The sequence below is a fragment of the Vicugna pacos genome, chromosome 10 (genome assembly GCF_048564905.1).
Source record: "Vicugna pacos chromosome 10, VicPac4, whole genome shotgun sequence".
Lineage (NCBI taxonomy): Eukaryota > Metazoa > Chordata > Mammalia > Artiodactyla > Camelidae > Vicugna > Vicugna pacos.
In genome coordinates this window covers 12,500,851-12,519,584 of record NC_132996.1, presented here as the reverse complement: position 1 = coordinate 12,519,584, position 18,734 = coordinate 12,500,851, and the positions used below count along the sequence as shown (strand labels likewise).

The 18,734-nt window shown below is 41.9% G+C and overlaps 1 protein-coding gene, 1 long non-coding RNA gene and 1 pseudogene across 4 annotated transcripts in view; 1 reads left to right on the top strand and 2 right to left on the bottom strand.

Annotated features, from left to right (window-relative positions):
* FAT3 (FAT atypical cadherin 3) overlaps positions 1-18,734 on the top strand; it is a 481,838-nt gene that overhangs the window by 225,298 nt on the left and 237,806 nt on the right. The gene's annotated exons all lie outside the window — the stretch shown is intronic.
* On the bottom strand, positions 4,847-5,791 carry LOC102538759 (cytochrome c1, heme protein, mitochondrial pseudogene; annotated as a pseudogene).
* On the bottom strand, positions 12,610-14,974 carry LOC140698939 (uncharacterized). 2 transcript variants are annotated; one of them, XR_012076950.1, is made up of 3 exons: positions 14,592-14,974; positions 13,393-13,968; positions 12,610-12,740 (listed from the first exon to the last, which is right to left on the bottom strand). It is a non-coding gene; the product is annotated as an uncharacterized lncRNA (long non-coding RNA). The 2 variants fall into 2 exon arrangements; XR_012076951.1 differs by having other exon boundaries at positions 12,610-12,732.

Sequence of the window (18,734 nt, the reverse complement as noted above, 5' to 3'; positions counted from 1 at the left end):
AGTGTTTCAGTTCTGCTTTACAAATGGGCCTCGAAGCAGTATCATATATTATCAATTTGTGGGTTCAGACATTGGCTCACTGACACTGAACTAGTTAAAACCTGCAAACTAAAATTGCCTTTCTTTGTTAGTAAGTGAAACGAAGAATTGTTTATTAAGTTTAAAACTTATCGATCATTCTAGAAATGAATTTCTATTCAGCCTTTTTTGCACATTTTTCCACATTAACAATGTACAAAGCATTTTTAAGCAGATTCCTTTTGAAATTTTTCTTTACTTCATATAAACTTTAGTAAGTCCATATTAAGGGATGATTTGAAATAATTTAGCTCGGATTGAGCTGACATGTTCTGTTGCACTGGTATAAAGGATTGCTAACTAAATGAAAATATTACAATACATTAGCAGTAAAAGCCATACTAGAAGGGTTATTTCAGTCACCTTTTTGCTCTCTGTGACCTTTAACAAGTTTTTTAACTTGCTTCTACTTTAGTTTCCTCATCTCCAAGATGGGGGGGGGGGATAATAGGACCTGAAATAGGGTTGTTTAACTATTAAAAGAGGTAATACATGAAAAGTGCTTAATTAACACAGTACTGGGCACACTGGGGACACTCAATAAATATGAGCTCTTTTGTTATTTTCCTCTAGTTAGAATTAACCCACAGTGAGAACATCTCCACATTTTTCTTTCCTTGTTTTACTTGTTATAGTGTTTCATACAAAACTGTTTCAATTTTATACTAAATGATTTTTTTCTCTTTGTCTCAGAATAACCATAGAAAGAACATCCTACCCCTACAACAAGTCCCCATTTTGCAAATTAACTCAGGATACCTAATCATGAGGATGATAAGAAACCATTTTATCAGTTTTACCAATGGATTTTTTACCATTTAGAGGAATGGGAGAAAGTGGGAGACTTTAACAGGGCTTTCAGTGCTGGTAATTCGGCAGCATAGATAAACACAGCAGGATAAGAAAAACAGGAAGAAATAAGAGCAGGGACTTCACTTCTCTTATCTGAATTAAGCCAGGATTTAGATGCGGTTCCATCAGAAGACTTGTCTTCATATGGGGAAATGAATTCATAAAATTTGATTGTAGAGAAATGACATTGGTTGTGTCAGAGAGAAGTGATGGCGTTCTTTCGCATTTCACAAATACTTGAGCGCCTGCTCCAAACCAAGCCCCTTGCTAACTTGGGAAGGGACACTTTAAATATGTACTTTCTGAGACCCTAGATTAGATAAGAGACGTTCAAAGGGAGTGCTGCATGAAGTTCACAGGTGGGAGAGATGGCACTGATTGGAGAAATCAGGAGATGCTTCCTGAAAGATAGTGGTGTTGAGGATAAACCTTGAGTGATGGCTGGAGTTTTGATAGATGAAAATAAAACCCTGAGAGGGCACTACAGGCAGAGGGAAGAGTAGGAGCCAAGACACACAGGTGGGTAGATGTGTGAGAAATAGTGATGTTTCCATTAAGCCTCAATGTATACTAAGCAGGTGTTGGGAGGGAGAGACTGAGTAACAAAGCTTATAGAGAATGGGGTCATGGAATAAACCTTACTTACCATACTGAAAGTATCTCATATATTCGGAGTCATTAAAGTCCTTTAAATGAAAATCATAGCTCGTATCAAACTCAAGGATCATCTTCTTCGATTCTAAGACAAGAGTTTCCAGCAGCACATACTGCAGTATATAATAGGGTCTATATGTGCATCTTCTGTTTTGTTCATCTTCATTTTTGTTTGTTTGTTTGTTTGTTTTTAGAATAATGTCTCTTGGCCTTCTTTGGTCAGGAAGACTTTGAAACTCACCAGACTAGGTCATTCACAGTTGTTACCTCTAACCTCTTTACTTTTCCTCATTTGTGGAATTTAGACATCATTTTAACTATCCTATTTAGAACTTAAGAAAACCAGCGAGTTCATTTAAAACACCTTTATTGAGGATGAACATATTGAGTTCCAAAGTAATTAAGTGTAAAAAGATGAACTGAGTTTTTAAATAATACAATTAACTTCTAAACCAACTTTAACTTGATCTAAAAGATAATGAAAAGATGGTTCTAACTCCTCTTTTAATAACTTTTTCAGTATTCATTTTTAAAAATCCCACGAGCGCATTATATACACACACACATACTCACAATTGATGACCCATTAACTCTCCTCTCTGCTTGACTACTTTGGGGTTACTCTCCAAACCCCACCTTTCAGCCTCTATTTGGAAACTGAAGCCGCTGACTCCCAAAGAACTTTTTCATCAAGGTATCAGGCAGCTCTATAGAGAAGCTGATAATGATATTCTGGATATAAGAAGGGTGATGAAATATGCACCTTGCTTCTTTTTAAATTGTATGATTCAGTCATTTTAGTGTACTGACAGAGTTGTACACCCATCACCTCAACTAATTTTAAAACATTTTCATCACCTCCCAAAAAAACCCTGCACTCATTATCAGTCATTCGCCATCTCCCTCAAATCCTCCCAGATGTTGACAACTGCAAAACCATTTTCTGTCTTTATACATTTGCCTACTCTGGACATTTCAAATAAATGGAATCATACAATCTATAGTTTTTAATATCTGGCTTTTTTCACTTAGCATAATGTCTTCAAGGATCTTTGTGTTGTAGCATATATCAGTTCTTCATTTTTAATTGTAGAATAATATTCCATTGCATTGACTATTTTATATATTAAGTCTCTAGTTGATGGATTGTGGGATTTTTCTATTTTTTGGTTATTATGAGTAATCCATGCAAAAGTTTTTGTGTGAGTATATGTTTTCACTTCTTTGAGAAATATATCTAGGAATAGATGTGGTCATATGGTTAATTTATGTTTAACATTTTGAGTAACTGCTAGACTGTTTTCTAAAGGTGCAATGCCATTTTACATTCCTACAAGCAGTGGATGAGCAATCTCCTTACATCCTCACCAGCATTTCTTTATCTGTTTATTTTGATTCTAGCCATCCCACTGAGTTCGAAGCAGTGTCTCACTCTGGTTTTTATTTGCACTTCCCTAATGGCTAATGATGTTAAGTATCTTTCCACGTGATTATTAATGATATATATTTCTTTATTAGAGACATGTCCATTTAGATTCTTTTCCTTCTTTGCCAATTTTTAATTGGGTTGTTTATTGTTTTACTATTAAGTTGTCAGAGTTCTTTAGGTATCTGGATACAAGTTCTTTATCAAATATACGATTTTCAAATACTACTCCTAATCAATGGATTATCTTTTCACTTCCTTGATTATGGCCGTAGAAAAACGAAAGTTGAAAATTTTTATGAACTCCACTTTATCTTCTTTCTTTTGTCATATGTACTTTTGGTGTCATATCTAAGAAGGCTTTCCCTAATCCAAGATCATGAATATTTAATCCTATATTTTCCTCTAAGAGTTACATAGTTTTAGCTCTTGCATTTAGGTCTATGATTTAGGTCATTTGGAGACTTTTTTTTTTTTTTTGGTATAATGTGAGTAGAGATCCAACTTTATTTATTTGCATGTGGATTCCCAGTTGTCCCAGTACCATTTGTTGTCTAGACTATTTTCTTCCTTTTACTTGTCTTGGCACCTTTATTGAAAATCGGTTGATCATAAATGGAAGTGTTTATTTCTGTACTTTCAATTCTATTCCATAGAACTATCCATCTATCTTAAGGCTAGGACCACATTGTTTTGATTACTGAAGGTATACAGCAAGCTTTGAAATCAGCAAGAGTGACTCATCCAAACTTTTTCTTCTTTTTCGAGATTGTTTGGCTGTTTTGTCCCTTGCATTTCCATGTGACTTTTTAATATCAGCTCATCAATTTCTTCAAAAAAGAAAAGCCAGCTGGGATTTTGTTGGGTATTGTGTCAATATTTGGGTCAATTTGGGGAGTATTGCCACCTTAATAATATTTCACCTTATGATATATGAACAAGGAATATCTTTCCATTTATTTGTCTTCTTTAATTTCTTTCAACAATATTTTGTAGTTTTCAAAGTACAAGTCATACATTTGTTAAATTAATTTCTAAGGATTTCATTCTTTTTTTAGCTATTGTAGGTAGAATTACTTCCTTAACCTGATTTTGGATTGTTCATTGCTAACACATATAAATACAACTGGTATTTTTTTATATTCATCTTGTATCCTACAGCCTTGCTGAACTCATTCTCTCTGATGTTTCTTTGTGGATTCCTTAGAGTTTTCTATATACAAGATCATGCAATCTACAAATAGAGATAGTTTTACTTCTTCTGTTCCAACTTTGATGTCTTTTATTGCTTTTTTTTTTTTCCTTTTCCCTGGCCAGAACATCCAGTACAATGTTGAACTGAAGTGGCAAGAACACACATCCTTGTCTTGTTCCTCAGCTTAGAGAGAAAGCATCCATTTTTTCACCATTACATATTATGTCAGTTGTGGGGGTTTTTTTTAAGATTTTTTTTATCAAGTTGAGTAAGTCCCCTTATATTACTGATTTGTTTAGTGTTCTAATCATGAAAGACGTGTTGGATTGTCAAACACTTTCTCTGAGTCTATTAGCATAGTCATATGGTTTTTGTCCTTTAATCTATCGAAATAGAGTATTATATTAATTGGTTATCAGATTTTTTTTTTTTATGTTGAGAAACTTTATTTCCATGATGGGCACTGAACAATCTGGTGCTAGAACCATATCTCCTGCCCCTTCCCCTCTTGTTCCAGAGGAAGAGGGGCGTGGCCAAGAAGTCCAGCTGAGGCCTGAACAGGCCCAGGGTGATTCCTTGGCTCGAGGACCTGTTCAGGCAGGACAGCAAGCAAGCACTGGGCAGGGTCACTTGGGCAGTGGCTATTCCAGCTTCTGGCCCTTCAGGACTGAGCACTTAAGCTGCTTCGTGGCATAGACCAAGGGCAAAAGCAAGCCCATCGTCATCAACACCTCGAATCCCATGCGTTTGCGATGGCCGTGCTCTGGCTCAGATGCCAGCACAGGAAGGTGCACACGTCCTTGGCTAGCTGGGACATAGTAGCTGGGCTGTCATCATCAAACTCCAGGACTCCAGTGTAGATGGGTGGGGCCATGGCAGTGGCCTAGCCCGGAAAATAGGGGTTGAGGTAGAGGCCTTCCCACCGTAAGCCCTGAGCAGGGAGATGTGGTCCTTACCGCTGTGCCTAGCTCGCACAAGGCAGCTGAGGACAGGGGGCAGGGGCCATTATTCGCTGCTCGTGCAGCCTCAGGGTTGGGGTATGGTTTGAGGAAGCAGTCAGACAGCTTTCCTGGCCGCATGAACATCTCATCCTCATTGGGGCCGCCCTGAACCTCCGCCTCCTCAACCAGGGCCGCAGCTTCACCCTCTGCGTAGCACACGCCTGCCAGGTGGCGGTGAGCCACGAAGTCCATGCTGTGGCAGGAGGAGCACACCTGCTTGTACACCTGGAAACCCCTCTGGATGCTGGTGTGGTCCAGGGACGAGAGGAGGCCATGGTGGGACCACGGACAGCTGGGGCCGTGTGGCTGCAGGTCACTGGCACTCACGGCGGAAAGCAGAGCGTCAGCCAGCCCTGCACCCCCTGCCGCCAGCATGCCCAGCGCTGGCCGGCTCGGGGCAGGCCTGACTTCGGCGACAGGGGCAGTACCTGAGGTGTCCACAGTGGGAGCCGCCCGGGCCGCGCGCCGCGCAGCGGACCCCGCGCCCGGCGCCCGGCAGCCCCCGCCCCGCGGGCCCAGCACCGCCGCGCAGAGCCGCGCCGCCGCCGCCGCAGTCTTGGCCGTGTTCAGCGCCGCCCCGGTCATCGCATTTTAGAGCAACCTGGTATTCCCGGGACAAATCCCAGCTGGGCATGCTGTATAATCCCTTTTATACTTTACTTGATCCAAGTATTTTGTTGAGGACGTTGTATATATATTCATAACAGATATGGATGTGGTTTTCTTTCCTTTCGATAGTATTGACATCATGGTAATAACCTGATGAACTGGGAAGTGTTCCCTTCTCCCACATTTTTGCGAAGAGTTTGTGAAGAACTGGTATTAATTCATGTTTAAATGTTTTGTAGAATTTACTAGTGAAACCGCCTGAACTTGGGTTCTTATTTTGGGAAAGATTTTAAAAAATTATTTTTATTATTAATTCAGTCTCTTTACTTATTTTAGGTCTGTTTTTTCCTATTTCACTAATTTCCACCGTATTCCTTACTATTTCCTTCTTTCTGCGTGCTTTAGGCTTAGTTTTTCTGTTCTTTTCTCAGCTCCTTAAAGTAGAAGTTTAGGTTATTGATTTGAAAGTTTTCTTCTTTTTAAATATAGTGATGTACAGCTATAAATTTCCCATTAAGCACTGCTTTGTCTGCATCTCGTAAGTTTTGCTATGTCACACCTTTGGTTTCATTTATCTCAAAGTATTTCTAATTTTCCTTGTCATTGACCCATGGGTTATTTGGGAATGTGTTGTTTCATTTCCACATACATAAGGTGTCCCAAAATTTCTGTTTATTATTGATTTTTAATTTCATTTCACTGTGGTTAGAGAACACATTTTGCATGATTCAAATCTTTGAAATTTATTGAGTCTTTTTAATGGTCTGTCCTTGTTCCATGTGCTCTTAAGAATATATAACCTGTTACTAAGCGTTACATCGATGTCTCTTGGGTCTAGTTGGTTTATAGTGCTGTTTAAGTCTTCTATTTCCTTGTTGACCTTTCACCTAGTTGTTCTATGGGGTATGTGCTTTGACATAGAAATCTCAATAGTATAGATTTTATATTGACTTAAGTCCCATGCTTAAATTGGTTTTCACCTTTCTCTTCCGTAGCTTTCTATAGCAAAAATCTTAGTTTAGCTTTTTTAAAAACTGGTTTTCAGTCATACTATCTTCTAAGCTAATTAAGGGAAATTTTAGTTGGTTTCTTTTATTTACTACACCCTCGCATACCTTTATTCTCCCATTATTTTTAAAATTCTTTTTGTAATTCACAGTTTAATTGAAGTTTGAGTCCAGTGTTTATTTCCATAAAAGACTCTTTTATTTGACTTTTGTGTGTTGTTTTGTGTTGCATCTGTCACCGCCTTCATTATTTTAGGTTGCTGTAACAAAATACTATAAACTTGATGGCTGAAACAACAAACATTAATTTCTCACAGTTCTGGAGGCTGGGAAGTCCAAGATCAAGGTTCTAACTGATCCAGTATCTAGTAAGAGCCCTCTTCTTAGTTTGCAGACAGCCATCTTCTCATTATAGCCTCACATGGTGGAGAGCAGAAAGAGGAAGGAAGCTTTTTATTATAAGGATACTTACCTCATCATGAGGGCTCCACCCTCATGACCTAATTGCCTCCCAGGGGCCTCATCCCCAAATATCACATTGGCCATTAGGGTTTCTACATATGAATTTGGGAGGGACACAAACATGTAGTCCATAACAAGTACCATCCTAAATTAAGGCTTGATCTGGAAAACTACTTCCTAATTTGATTACAGAATTTAATTCTGCCTTTAATCCCTGTCAGAATGTTTCTTCCTGGTAAATCAGAAAATGCATTTAAGTCTGCTCCAGGTTCATTGGAGAATCAAGAGTATCCAAACAAACAGAAATAGAGGGAGCAGACGAATTCTTTGTCTTGTGCAAAAAGTCAGGAGAAAAGAAAAATTAGTTTTAAGAGGAACTGTTTCCCAGTGGATTAAATCATCAGCATTTCTTGCTTATCCTTAAGACTTATCTTTCATCCCCTAATCCTCCTTGAGATGTTGGACCTCATTCAGCCAGATCAGTTCTTTTGGGGAGATGGAGAGAATCCACCACAAGACACCTGGCAGGAGCTTCACTGCCTGATCTGGCTCGGCCCTCCAGATGCCGCTGCAACACCATTCATTTCAACGGCACCTATAGCTCATGACTATCTTGTTTCTTCTACCATTAGCAGTCAGGATTGTTCTTCTACTTGTGTTTTGTTTTTGGTTTTTTTTTTCACTTTAAAGGCTTATCTTGTAATCATGCTGTTCTTTGAATGTTTGTGATTTCTAAAGTCTGTTCTTTGAGTTGCTTGAGTTCATATGATAGGAATTACATGGAAGTTGTATGAGCTGGTAACAAAAGCCGACATGAATAAATATTCGCGGTGTTGTCTCTCATGGCTCGGTCAGCAGAACCCCCTCTATCAGAAACCTCTGGGATTCCTGTTTAAAAATCAGATTTGGGCATGGTAGCTCTGAGTAGCAGCCCAGGAATCTGCCTCTTAGCAACTCATGTAACTGTAATGTAATAAAGTTTTAGATCCGCAGCTCATTGTGTAGGTGCCCCATTGTAGATAAGAACTCTGCCCTTACCTTTAGCACCTAGTTAACTTCCCCCAGCACTTTAAAATTCTTGTAGAACACAGTTATGGTAGAGTTCCTGGGACTGCTCTCTCTTGTCAGTGTAGTTATTTTTATACTATATATTATTGGTTGATCACAGTGTTCCCATTGATCCATTGCTGAGCAATTCTTTGGAGACAGTAGCGTGCATACAACATCAGCTGTTAACACAAGCAAACGGAGGGACAGACGATGAGATTGTTGTTGAGTGATTCTGATTGTGAGTCCATTGTTGCTGCTTCCTCAGCCTTGACTTCTGGGGAGCGTTCGAGGTGTTCCCTGGTGATGAGAAGCAGGCATGCTGTGTGTATTTCTGTATCAACCTTCAAGCAGAAGCATCACATATCAGAAGTCACGTGTGACCTGTTTTCATGAGGTTTTTAGGAAGAAGTGGTGGAAAATCAACTAAAAGGGGAGGCTGGAGGGCCTTTTAAGTGCAGGGTCACGTCGAGTTCTTGTTTGAGCCCTGCTCGTTCCATAGGGAAGCCACAGAGGTTAATAAAAAGGAGTTTAAATCTTCTGCCTGAAATGATGCTCTTCTTTCCTGAGACTCCCTGTAAGAAACTTGGCTGCAAAAGCAGCCTCATGTCTGCCTCTGCCATGTGAACAAGCTTCTTCTTAAAGAATTACCGCCGTGTTCCTGGGTGGTTCCATGATGATATATCAGTCACTGACCGAGAGCTCCCCCAGGGTGGCCTCCCAGCAAATTCGGATTCAAGGCACCTCCCATAACAAAGCTGACCCCAGGGATGTCTTTGAACATCCTTCACTCCTTGCTCATGAAAACCTGGGTGTTCAGCCCTAAATTCTCCTTAAAACTTAGAAAAGAACCTGAAAACAAAACATTTCTGTCATGTCTGCTGTACACAGTTCCATGTAGCAGCTTAACTGACTATTGCAGAGAAGGAGGTACCTTCTCCCGCTGATCTGTGAGCTTCCGCAGAAGACAGGGACCTGGTCGTTCATTTTAGTGTCTTCAGTCTTCCCCATACCACCTGCCTTCCTCACTCCCACCCTTCAATGCCTTACTTAGTAGACAGCAGATACAGAGGTACTCATGGTACTTATGTGCTTGTTAGAACTGCACTGAATTGACTTCAATCAGATTGGTCTTAATTAGTCTTAAATCAGATGGATTAGCAGAGGATGTGTGAATTTGTGTTTTTGGTTATGTGTACCAAACAGAGACTGGGAATCTGCTGTATCAATGTTGTCTGAGGGCAAGCTAATCTATTACTTGCTCACTGCTTCATAAAGGAAACTAAATTGCGGAGGGGGAAGATACTGTGATTATTTTTAAATTATAGCATTTAGAGTGTTATAGAAATAGTATCATCTGCTTTTAAATATTGAAACATTTACCCCGTGCAACAGTTACGTATGAAACTCTCACTATGTGCCCGGCACTGTGCTAGACAAAAAACAAACGAGGCTACGAGGGCAAACAAGACAGGCCCCGCTTCCAAGTTATTCACAGGCAAGATGCTGTCAGAGTGCAATCTAGCGGGTCTTTGGACACAGCCGAACACAGAATCTGAAGAAGTTCAGGAAGGGAGCTCAGCCCACCTAAGATCCAAGGACACTTCCCCGAGAAGCCCTTGGAAGTGATGACACCTGGCTGTGGCTGGACAGTATTTTGCCAGGGGAAGAGCAAGGAGAAGGATGTTCTCAGCTGGGAAAATAACATCAACAAATGCATGGAGATGGGCAAGCCAGTCAGGCTGAGGAAACCAGAGAAGGCTGGAGCGTGGCGTTGAGGAAGGGGAAAAGAACAAGATAAAAGTCTAGGAGAAGCTGGCTGGGTCAGATCCTGAAGGGCCTGGGGTGTACAGGCCAATGATACTCTCTCTACCCTGATGCCAGGAGGTAGATGGTGATGATTTAGAAGCAGATTTGCATTGTAGCAAGACCACTTTGGTGACTGTAAGAATTGGAGGATGGCAAGAATCGAGGCCAGCCGACCTGCTGGAAGCCTCTGGTGGTGACCCACGTGAAAGATGGTGGTGCTCTGAACTAACGTCTAATGATGGGGTAGAGAAAAGTGAACGGATTCTGAAAATATTAAGTAGTGGAGTTAATGGAACCAAGCACTGCTTGGCTGTAGGTTAAGACAGAGAGAGTGGAAATGTCTGGGTGGCGGGAGTTTTCATTTGCTCAGGCTGCTATAAGAAGTACTACAAACTGCATGACTTCAACAGAAATCTGTGGTCTAGGAGTTCTGGCTGCTCAAAGTCTGAAATCAAGGAGTTGGCAGGGCTATTAGGGCAGAATCTGTTCAGAGCCTCTCTCCCTGGCTTGTAGATGACCATCTTCTCTTCACATCTGTGTACCTCTGCTCTATCTCCAAATCCTGCCCCCTTTTTAAGGACACCAGTCTTATGGGTTAGGGCCCACCCTAGTGACCTTGTTTTAACTTGATAACCCCTGCAAAGACCCTCTCTTTACATCAGGTCACATTCTGAGGTCCTGGGGGGATAGAACACCAATATACGTATTTTTAGGGGGAAACACAGTTCAACCTGTAACAGTGCACATGGGGCTGTCCACTGAGGACACGGGAGGAGACTTGGTGGGCGCGGGGGCAAGAGAACGAGATTGGTTTCACACCGTGCTGCCCATGCCACGTTTTACTTAAATATAGAGTGTTGCAGTCACATAGCTGCTTCCTTTTGTGACCTTTGTTTTACGCCTATGCAGCAGCTTTGTCTCTGTGTTTATCTCACTTTCCTGGTTTAGTCTTCTGACAGCACCTAAGGGAGGGGTGCTGGGGGGAACCGCAGGCTGTCCGGCTTATACACGGGCTGTCAGATTCTATGGCATTGAAGGCATTCTTCTTGGATGACATTAATCCAAGTTTCAACTCCCCCCTCCTCAAGACAGTGGCTGTCATCCCTGGGAATGACACCTGAGGCCAGCAAAACCAGCCTCTAGAAACTCTCCACAATCATATTGTCAGCTGGATCCCCCAACAAAACTCAGACCGATAGCCCAGAGAACAAAGATGTCAAATTTAGCAGCTAAATCTACTCAGACACCACGCTGACTCTTTATTTTCCCCAAAGTTGTCATTGGCTATAGTCATTTGATGCTCTATGGGGCGAGGTAGGGTGAGTAGATTGTCAGCCCCTATGTCAATACACCAAGCATCTGTCCTTCACTTTTTTTTTAAAGCAGATTAGTCGGTACTGCCCAAATCCCAAGACATATTTAGCTAACTCCAGGCCAAAGACTCCTCACCTTTGTCCCTTTGCAACATTGGGTCCCACTGAAGGCAGAGATAAATTGTCACCCAGAGAGAAGAATCACATCAGGCAGAGGGACTTCCTGGGTTTAATTAAAGTACTGAAATTGATGAGTATTTTAAGTGACTTTGCCAAATTGCCTGACAAAATCATTTCCACAGATAACTCCTTGTTTTCAGAAAAATGCAAGAAAGTAGCCAGATCTTTGAAGTGAACCAAACAAATGACATCCTAATGGAGGATTAGCTGGAAGATGCCTGAGGTTTGGAAAGTGACCAAGTGTTACTCTGGGAAACTCCTTTTATTATAGCCCTTGGAGCAGCCCCAAAGTCTGGCTTTGGATTTATCCAGAGTTGTTTTTCTCCCCAGCTGAAGAAAGACACTGGAATTATATTTGCCTAAATTATTGTTACTGCGAGTTAATTTTAAAGAAAGGCAATTGAGACAATAGTTTCAAAAGTTAAGATTTAATTTGGTAACCTGATTTAATCCCCTGATTTAATCAAAGAATTTAGAAAAATAGCATGCTGGGACTTTTTAGATTAGAGAGTTACAAAAAAAGAATTTATGTGCACCATTTTGTTGGCTAAGCAGAAAGTTTTTTTAGCTCATGAAAAAAGAAATTTGACATTATCACCGCATATTCCAGCTTTTTTGTTGTTGTTCTTTGAGAAAAGAACCTGATGCTTTCCTTACTGAGTTTATCGTCAGATGAACTGATGGCTTCTGTTTCTAATACTTGAAGCTAGGGTCCTTTTTTGGGGTCAAGTATTATATCCCAGAAGACTCTAAAGTTTCCATACGTGCCAGCTCCAGAATGAATGAGAAGTAGTTCTAGAACTTTGTCTTGATGGAGAAGTGATGTGAGTTTGTTACCAAGTCCAAATTCGTTCTGCTCACCACGACAAAGCAATAAATCTGGAGACAAGGTTTTGGGGCAAGGAATAATGACTTTATTTGGAAAGCCAACAGACCGAGAAGATGGAAGACTAATGGCCTAGAGAACCATCTCACCCAAGTTAGAATTCAGGTCTTTTTATTCTAAAAGGGGGATGGAGTGTGGTTGGTTGTTGCAAACTTCTTGGTGTCAGAATCCTTTGTTCTTGCAGCTGTCCACCTAGGTCAGGTCATGATGTTCCTGTAAACCTCGAACAAGACAAATGTTATTCTCTGTTCTGCAACTTTCTGTCTCTATATGAATGGAAAAGTGTTGTACCCTTAAAGGTCAGAGCCTTGAGAATGGGCTGTCCTGTGTATTGCAGGCTACAGGCAACATTCTTTTACAAAAGGTGCAGAACCAGTATGACTAAGCACTGGGTTAGAGCTAAAGGAACAGATCTAATATGGAGTCAGATTTGTTCTTCCCCATTACAAGTTTTCACAAGGAACTGGGATTTGTGAAGAGGTTTGGATTTTCTCCTCAGTCCAACAAAGAGTTCATGAGAGTGGGGAGTGAATGGGATGGCTGTCACAGGTCTGTCAAGGCAGATCTCCTCAGTTCCATTGGTTCTGCCAGCTATTAAAGTTGTTCATGGTACTCTAATGAACTATGTATGGTACTTGTTCTGATGTGGAGGGGGCCCCATCACTAACGCTCTTCATCCCAGTAAGAGCCATTTGATATAACTGCACTTTTAATTCACCCAGTGACATACACTTAAAGAAAAAAAAATGTGAGTGAATTTTACTAATGAAGCTGCAACAGTGTTGAAACAGGCATAGACTTCCCCACCCTGTGAATTTTAATCAGCCTGCACTTCTCTGTTTATTAGTGACGGGTAATCTATAGACGTCTTACTTTTTAAAGGTCTTCAGAGGAAATTGAATGTTGTCAGATCATCATGATCTTCTTTGACACACATGTAACTCTGGTTAACATTAATCAATGTTCCTTGCAGATTAATGGAAGAGACCTCTTTATATAAAGGTTAGTAAAGAAGACACAGGCAGTGATTTCAGTGGCCCTCTATGAGCAAATAAGGTCGCTGGCTTGATTCACAGGTGAAGGTTCTATTACATCAGAGGATGTACAACTTTGCGATGGGCTGGGGAGGGAACGGAAAAAGGCAAGGCAGCTCCTCTGAAGGTCCCCGTTACAGCAGTTAACAGAGCGAAAGGGAGTCCTTTTGGAAGCAAAGTCCTCTGGAGGTTTAAACTTTTATGAAAAATCTCCAGGAATTGATAGTTGGTAGAAGCAAAGCAGGGAGAAAGAAGAGGGGCTCGAGATGCCCACTTAGGAAAATAATTAATCAGCAGTAAGTAACAAGGCTAGGTCTTGGCTGGTGGAGAGAAGCTGAGGTTCGAAAGCCAGGCAAGGCTGCGGTTCAGGTCTCACTTCTGTGGAAGGAATTTGCTCCCTTTGGACTCTGGTTTCCTGAGTGAATAAAAAGAGATACTCGGTCAGGCTCTCTTGAAGTCTCCTTTTCCTCTAACAGTTGATGATTATAGTGTAGAGAGCAAAATGTGCATGCCATTGATAAACAGGGTGACGGCATTGTAAGGATGCGTTGACATTAATCACGAAAGGATTACAGGAAAAGGTACGGCGTGAACAGCTTTGTAAGTGAGCAGCCTGTGCAGGGAGGCGACAGAGCCCCGAGAGCAGTGTCAGGGGCTTTGGAGCCAGGAAACAGGTCTGAATCCCAGCCTGATGCCTGCTGTGTGTCCTGGGGACTATTTGCTACCTGGCCACCATTTGTCATGTGACACACGGAACGATATAGCGTTCCTCATTTGGATGTTGAATGAGGCAGTTCAGGTATTGGTGCCCAGGGCGTAGCAGGGGACTGCGCATAGTGGGCCATTGGCACTGGGCCCTTTACCTCTGAGTAACGCTGACGTGCACCGTGTTGTTGGCATGTTGAGCACATTATGCCCCAAAATTGTTTAAATAGCTCTCAGAATGTACATTTTATCATCCGTTCACTAGGGACTGTGCTGTTGCAAAGGAATCTAGCTTGTTTCTCTTCATAAGGAGATTTTTACAGTGTTAATTACCTCCTCATAATTTATCTGGCTTATGAAGGTTGGCTTCTGTTCTTTGGTGTTTTCTTAAAGCAGAGCACACCTGAGCACTCGCTGGTATCTTGCTTAGTTCGCATTTGCCCGCTTTTGTGAGCAGCTGTGATGATATGTGATGACCGACTTCAAGAAAAATGCCTCTGCCCTCCTTTCTTGAAGCACGAAACTAGGGGAAACTTTTCTTCCAGCCGATTATTCTCATAGGTTGAATGGTCTTTAAACTGCAGTGGCCAGAGTGCTTAGTGAAACGCTGTGTTTAGGAACCATTGTGTACCTATGTCTGTTATCTGTGTTTCCTTTTCTCTTCCACGAGGTGGTGTTTCCGTGGAAAAAGCGCATTTGTTGCTCAGGAGATTGCCCACTCCTGTCTTCTCGCTTATCGTTCCCATTTAGTCCCAGACAGGTTTGTAATATCATTCATAGTTCCTGTGGAGACTATTATGATGTCATGTGTGTGGAGCTATTATTTCAAGTGGTGACTTAGCAGCCAGATCTCCTGAAACAAGAAGGGCACATGTGCAGGCAGGGTGCACCACACCCAGCCAGCCACCCACCTACCCACCCTGCAGTGCAGAAATTCTTCCTTGAAATGATCCCATCACAGACTTTTTGAAGGAAAAAGTGCATCCAGTTTTCTTTTCCTAATTTAGTCGAGCTTATATTCTGCTCTCATAGAGCCTGGATTCTCAGTCATTTCAGGATTAAAATAGCGACAAGAGGAAGGATGTACAACTTTTCTTACATAAGATACTGCCTAAAACTATAACACTTGCTAACAGAGCCAATTAATGTGTGGCATGCACCCAGATCTCTTCCTCCAAGCTGGTCATTCTTTATTAATCAATGTAACTGGAAATGAATCAAGATACAGTAGCAGGGAGAGAATTCAATTACTCACAACTATGCTAGGAATTTCATTCTGCTAAAGGGCAAATGAAAGGAGAGAGGACTAACGTTTTGTTCAGTTCTTACTATGTGATAAGCAGTTAACCTCCCCAGGATCTTTTCTTCTGCCTCTTCTCTCTTGACACCCTGACCTCTCACTCCTCTCCCCCTGACACCAACCTGTAAATGAGCTCAGTTCTCTCCCATCTTGATCCTTGCTTCCCACTCCCGTCTAAATCAAACTCCTGCCCATCTCTCTTTCCATTGTGTGCCAAGTGTCTTAAAAGAACAGTCTACTGTTTGCAACCATCCTGTACATCAGAATCACGAGGGGAGCCTGATAAAACACAGGTTGCTGGGTTCTTCATCAGAGGTTTCGATTCAGATTGCAGCTCAGAGATTTTGTTCTTAGCGTGCTCCCTGGGTGATTCTGGGGTGCTGTCAAGTGCTGGGACACTAATCTGTACCCATTGCCTCTTATTGCCTCTCTTCCTGTTCACTCACCACGCTCTTCAATCTGGCTTTCACCTTTCTCATGCCAGTGAAATGCTCTCGCCAGGGTCACCGCGATCCTTCCTAAGTGCTGAGTGCAGCGGTGCGTTGGCCCACTGTAGAGCTCTGCACAGGGTGGGCCACTCTCATTTTGGAACTCTTTCCTCATTTGGCACCTGTGACACTGTGCTCTCCCACGCGTCCCTCCTGCCCCTTTGACAGCTTCTTCTTGGTATTCCTTGTGGATTCTAATTTTTCATCCTATCCTTAAGCGTTGGTTTTCCCCAGAATACCATCCTCAGCCTTCTAATCTTATTTCCCTACAGACACTGAGCAGTTTTATCCATTCATATAGTTTAACTCCCACAGATATGTTGATAAAACTCACATGTACCGACAACCCTGACCATTCTCTTACCCAAGCTTCAGACTCATAGAAATCTCCATGCTCTGGACACGTATCCCAATGCCCTGTAAGCACCTTAGGCTCAGCTTCTCCAAAAATTGTCTTCCTCCCTAAATCGCACACAGCGTTTTCTCCCAGGAGAGATCCCACTGTCACCCAAGCCAGAAACCTGAAGTCATCCTTGCCTAATTTTTCTCACCCTCAACATTAAACATTGCCACCTCCTTTCCATTTTTCTCCTGAGTATTTCTTCAATTGTATTTTCTCTTCTCTCAGCTTCAAGCCTTTATTACCCTTTGTGACAGTCTTTGAACAGATTCCCCCAGATATCTAGCAGTAATTCATGCTCTCGTGTCTTCCGTTGGCTGGTTAGCTCTGTGAGGTTAGAAAATATGGCTGCTTCATGCTGTATTCTGAGCATCTAGCTAGATGCCTGGCAGGTGATCAATACAGTTAGGTGAATGAAAGCGTGAACCATCCAGCACACAGCTTCTTTGGAAATCCTTACTTACAGATCAAACATACAAAGTGATGAGCTTTAGGGCTAGCGTGTTTAAAATCCGAGTTGCTAGCAACCAGATTGGTATTGGTATTAAGTCAAGAATTTTTCAATTATTTCCCTCCTTCAGGTCCTCAGCACCAAACTAGGTCAGCTGGAATCTTTCCCTCACACTGTGAGAGCCAGCTATTTTGTTGAAAAGTGACCTTTCTCTAGTTTCATTGCCAAGAATCTCAACTTTACAGTGAGTTACTCAGACTTGTATATTCTCTCCTGACCTAGTCAGATTAGCAGTGAATTACAGGCATGGTCAATGTGGCTTGAGTCTTCTCTGTCACAAAGGATCACCATGGCGGTCACCTCCCTGAGTCTCTGATTTCCCTGTTGGATCCGTCACAAAGTGGGAATCCTTGCTACAGTAAAGTATCATTGAAGAATTAAAACCTGTCCTTCTTTTTTCTTCCCTAGACACAGGCAGAAAGTATAGCTCAGGGCAGCAAGCACTTGTCCAATCAGATGATGACTTGGGAGAATTGAAAGCTTCCATCTACTTCTTGGACATTATGGAAGCCACTCAGACTCCCTCTGACTCTACATCTCCCTCTGCAAAACCTACTGGTTTTTCTGGCCCTTCCCTGAATAACTGCACAGTGTATAAAGAGCATTTGTAGTTTCTTGGAGGAAATATGTCAACTTAAATGGGTGTTTATTAGTGTCACCATGGGTGATAGGTGACATTTGAAAGCCCACGTTTACACTTACTGTTTTTAGGATTATAGTTGCAATGTTTTCCTTTGCTTCAGTCACTCTTTATGAAAGATCGTCCACATAGAACATCTGCGGAGACTGGTAGGATTGTTTGCTGCATCACCTGCCATGTAGTAAACATAGCCATTCTAGCGAGACCGGGACTATCCATGCTAATGAGGACGAGGCGTGGTATGGATAATTTAAATCTGCAGATAATAGAAGAGTCTTGAGTTACCTGGTATTATCTCTCTTTTCCTGCTGTCAAACCGGCAGTCATTTGAATTTCACATCCCTTTCCTTCCCCATTCGCTTCCATAAAAGGTGCTAATGAGAGGCGAAATGGCCAAGAGGCAGGCGGGTTACTGGAAAAGGAGCTATAGCTCAGGGATGAGCTGAGGCAACAACTGGATAATCAGCTCCTGAAAAATGGTTTCAAAAAGCATTATTCAACTCGTCTTGACTGCTCCTTAAGGCTAGGCAGTCACTTCTGTTCTGCAGGCATTAAGTGAGACCTCCTTGGGGTCAGGTTCTGGGGGATGCAGCAGAAGTTGAGAAGGTAAACAAGACATGGTTGGTACACAGATTCCTAGAACAGAACACAGCACCTGATCAGTGTCACCAGGGAAATTCCGTGTGCTGGGGGTTCAGAGGCTGGAGGCAGAGAAGCATTGGCGAGAGGATTTCACTGTCTGGCCTGTGAATTTATTCTTGCAAATTTCACTGCAGATGTGTAATCGGAGGTTAATTTCTATTCTGGGCCTAAATTCAGAAAGGAGGTGCCTCTCTTCACTCCTCAGCCTTTGGAGAAACATGTTTTAGAGCAGGTGGGCGCAGTGGGCTGGTGAGTGTGCATAGTTACTTTCACTGCCTCTGAAAATGTATCTGATGTTTGAGGGGACATTGCCACCTATGCTCATTGTCTACACGCTTTCCCTTATTTTGCACCTGCTACCTTCATTGACACTAATTAACTGAAATCTTGCTATTATAATTGACTGTGTTTATTGGATAAATTAGTTGTACGTTCCTGGTTATTTCCCTTCATTCTCTGATACTTGTTGACACATTTGTGGGTTGACTAAATGTC